The following is a 4159-nucleotide window of genomic DNA, read 5'->3' as shown; positions in this document are numbered from 1 at the left end:
TTTCTCTTCAAGGCATGTCAGCTATTTTGAAATTGTCAGAATTTTTGGAAGTATAATGTGCTCATGGCTTATTGGTCTTTAGCTCATAATTTCTCAACACCTTGTTATAAAGAATCCTCCTTATGTGACCATACCCTGTACATGCTCCCATCCTGTATTTCTTAGACTCTTCTGTGTTGAGATGAGTTGTGAAGAAATTAGTAACTTTTTCTGTGCCATTTTCTTATCCTTGATGAATTCCTTTGCTTTTTGATGATGCAGTAGAACCTACTGATTATGTCAAGCCTTCTTGTTTCTAATGTTATTCTTACAAAAAAAAAATCTCTGTAGTTAATTTAATAAAATATCTTAGTTCTTTAAAAAGTTTTAATCATTTGCATCTAGTATGCTGCTGACATGGTATAAAATAGCTCACTGAACTTTCATTTTCTGAAGGAGAATTAACTCATCTAGTGTTTGAGTTTGTGATGCTGTCTTTTTTCCTCAGCTTCTTATTTTTATGCAATAGGCCTTTGTGATCCTACATGTTTGCCTCACTGCTGTTAAATAGTAGCAGGTAATTCTTATTATTCTCTCTTAAGTAGGTTTCTTAGTTTTGCAAAATACTGTGTTCTCATAATAGACTGGGACCTTTTAATCCCCAAGAGTGTTGAAATTAATGTTGTCACTGTTGTTCATTGCTTTCATATTATATAATTACTACTGGAACCAGCTACTCTGTATTACTTAGGACTTAACAGAGAATAATCCCTCATCTTGTGTGCTCTGGAATTAGCTGTTCCAAGAGCATTTGTTTAAGAAATCACTTCTCTAAGCCTTGTTGCATTTAGCAGAACATAAGATACATTGTAAATATATTTGCAATATGCTAAGAACTATGTTTTCTTGTATGTATGCACTGTGAGACATAAAAATGCCACTTATGGGATTTCATTTAGGGAGGTGAAGTAGCTGTGTCACTGTATACTAATGAAACACGATTTGCGGTGATGTATGTGTAGGAATATATACAACATAATAGGAAAGGTACAAACCCCACCCACCACAGGCACCTAAGGCAAGACAGACAAACTCTTGTGAAATACCTTAGTGGAAGAACGTCAAATGTCTTATTTATCTAAAAGGTCATTTGTTTCCCACTACAGCTGTGGTGGCAATAAGGCATACCTGACCCTGCCGTTGGCTCAGCCGTCCGACCATGGTGTTGATGTTGTTTAAACTCAAGGTCATAGGTTTAAACCCTGTGTGGGCCATCCATATAAGAGCTGGACTCGATGACCCTCGCGGGTCCCTTCCAGGGCAGAATATTCTGCGCAATCCGTGACATTTCTCTTCCCCGCGATCACCGCCCGGCGCGGTGTGTGCTGCCAGCCGCGATCAGCACCTCGGACAGCGCCGCGCCCGTCCCGCCGGCTCGGCCGCGCGTCCCGGGCTGGGCGAGCGAGCGAGCGGGGATGCTCCCGGCTCCAGAGCAGCTCGGGCAGGCCTGGCCGTGCTCAGCTTCTGCATCTACCGAGAAAGAGAAACGGCAGGGACTGGTGTCTGAGTTCTGGGGTAAATGTGCAACGCATACAAGAATGCCACACTGATGGAGGGATGCTGTGCGGCCTTGCGGCTCCCAAAGCGTTGAGTGCCTGCTGTGAGTGAGTGATATGGGTGGAGACATCCAGAGGCCAAAGGAATGATGTGTGTCCGAGTGGGAACGCTAGGCAGAGCAAGGAGAGAGGAAAGAGGTTGTTATACTACGCTGCTTCCTATTCCTGCCAAGAATAGGTGCCAAGTGTGTAAAATTCCACTTGCACCCCTTGTGCATCAGCATAAGGTTAATAAACTATGACAATGAGTAGTTTTCCTCTTGTAATTTTCCCTCAGGCATTGCCCCATTTTAGAGATGGTAGTAAATTCTTGAAAAATCTAAAGAAAATGCTGGCTGTTTGTGTGGTGCATGTGATGTGCAGCTGTTGCCCTCATCACACTGTCTGTATGTAGTTTTTCTGAGTATGGATGTGGGTTCTTCTGTTCATTACACAAAATATGATCTGCAACTTCCAGTTAGAGACAGTGTTGTTACATATTACGTTTTCTTCCTGATTGCTGGTTTTTTTTTTTGTTTTGTTTTGTTTTTTTTTCTCTACCAAATACTCTCTTGTTCTAATTTCTGAGCTGCAAGTAAGACAACAAGATTAACAAATTTAGTTTCACTGAAGTTAATACTGCACATTAGTATTGATCTCAGGAGATTCAGAATTTCACTTTAAATAATCTAAGAAAAACATGTATTTGTAGAGTAGAAGAAAGTAAAGACCATAACTATAATTACTGGTTTTGTACATTCATACATAAATATATGTTATATAGGCAGTAAATAGAAAAGAAATATATTCGTAACTTATACAATAAAAATACTCCCACTTTCAAATGAGCTTTTGCAACATCAGAAGTAAAATATATCAGAGGCCTATGTCTGCTGATAATCAATCCAATTTCCAGAATGAGATTAGGCATCATTATAGACTTTTTCTCTAAGCACCTTTCCCGTGGGATAACAACACAGAACAGCCATGCAGAGTTAACATCTGATTAGAATGAATAATACATTTTGCAGTTCTAAGACAAGCTAGCTGGGAATTGTCTAGTCCATTTCTCTGGCTATGCACCCCTCCTGAAACTTCCAGAGAAACTATGGCTCCCCAAGTCCCAAGGTGATCCAGCTGTTTAGGAAGCAAATAGAAGGAGAAAAAGCCACTTTTGATTTTCTGAGAGTAAGATTTGCTTTAGTTAATATATATTTTTTTTCCTGCTTATGGAATAAAGTCCTTTCCTTTAATTTGTAAAATTGTATGTTTTATGGAAAGGTAAGTTTCCTTGGGTGTAAGTTTCAGGCTACATAAATTTCTCTGCAAATTTCTCTTCCATGCTGTGTTGTTTTCATTAAACTTGTGGGACTGAAAGCTGCATCTGAGCCTGGCGTCACAAACACTGTCATTGTAAGAGCTTGAGAAAAATATTGTCTCTCAATATTTTACACTGTGAAAATATGTTAATATAAAGTTAATTGATTGGAATGCTTAAATGCATGCATTTTTAAAAAAAGAATTATTTTTTCTAAAACAATGAAAGGACTTATAAAATACTAAGTTTATGTAAGAAAGATTTAAGATAAAAAACTCCTTCTAATTAAAATAAAAATAAAGTAGCACAGAAAAATGTCTCCAGTACAAACTAACTAGTTAAGAGTAAATATTTTGAGAGAGAACAGTCAGTATGAGCAATAATATACTAAAAGAGCAAAAGAAGATAAAGAAATATAGATTTAAAAATAAATCCTAATAAAATAAATACACTTGGAAAGCCAAACCTGTGCTGAAAGTAATAGGGGAAAAATTTGATTTATTTTAAATTGCCAAAGCAGACAGTTACCCAGGAGCTTTTAGAACAGAATTAAACTCTATAGCACAAAGCTGTTCACATTTATTTACCCAGCGCGGTACTCTATAGAGTGAGAAAGCTGGCGGGGGGAGCACGTTTTTCTGACCAAAACTCTGGACTTGGCGAGGGGGATCTCCGGCGCTGCTGCCTCATGTGGCACGGAGAAGTCGCTTCCACGTAGGTGAGGTCGGAAAGTGGTGACTTTGCCATGTGAAACGCTTTGAGAACTGAGGCTGAAAAGTTGTGTATGGGGAAATTAGGGCTTGAAGGGGAAGTAATTTTTGTGTGCGGCGCATGACTCAGGCGGTGGGCTGAAAGGGTTAACTAATCGTCATTAAAAATTACAGTTGACATTTTCTTCTCGGATGGCAGGGAGCTGGCGTGCCGCCGGTCCCCAGCGAGAGCGGGGGGTGGCTTCCACGCACGGCTGACAAGGGGCTGGGACTCCTCCAGCCCCAGAGAGCCGGCGGCGCTGCGTCGGGGGAAAGGCAAGGGACGGACATGTTCCCCGAAGGGACAGTAAAAACAAAAAACCCCCTCAGCTTAGGGAAAGGGGAGAAGACACAGCCTCGCTTGAGAAGGTAAAAAAGAAAAAAAAAATAAAGGTAGATATAGAAAAGGCCCGCGCCACGCCACACCGCGCAGTGGTGATGCGCGCTCCGTCCCGCCCGCTCGCCGCCACCGCTCGGTGGCCGGTCCCCGCTGGGTCCCCGCGTCGCCCCCGCCGCCC

This window comes from Pyrgilauda ruficollis, unplaced genomic scaffold, assembly GCF_017590135.1.
Source record: "Pyrgilauda ruficollis isolate IOZ18807 unplaced genomic scaffold, ASM1759013v1 scaffold28, whole genome shotgun sequence".
Taxonomy (NCBI): Eukaryota; Metazoa; Chordata; class Aves; order Passeriformes; family Passeridae; genus Pyrgilauda; species Pyrgilauda ruficollis.
This window is presented reverse-complemented; position numbering follows the sequence as displayed.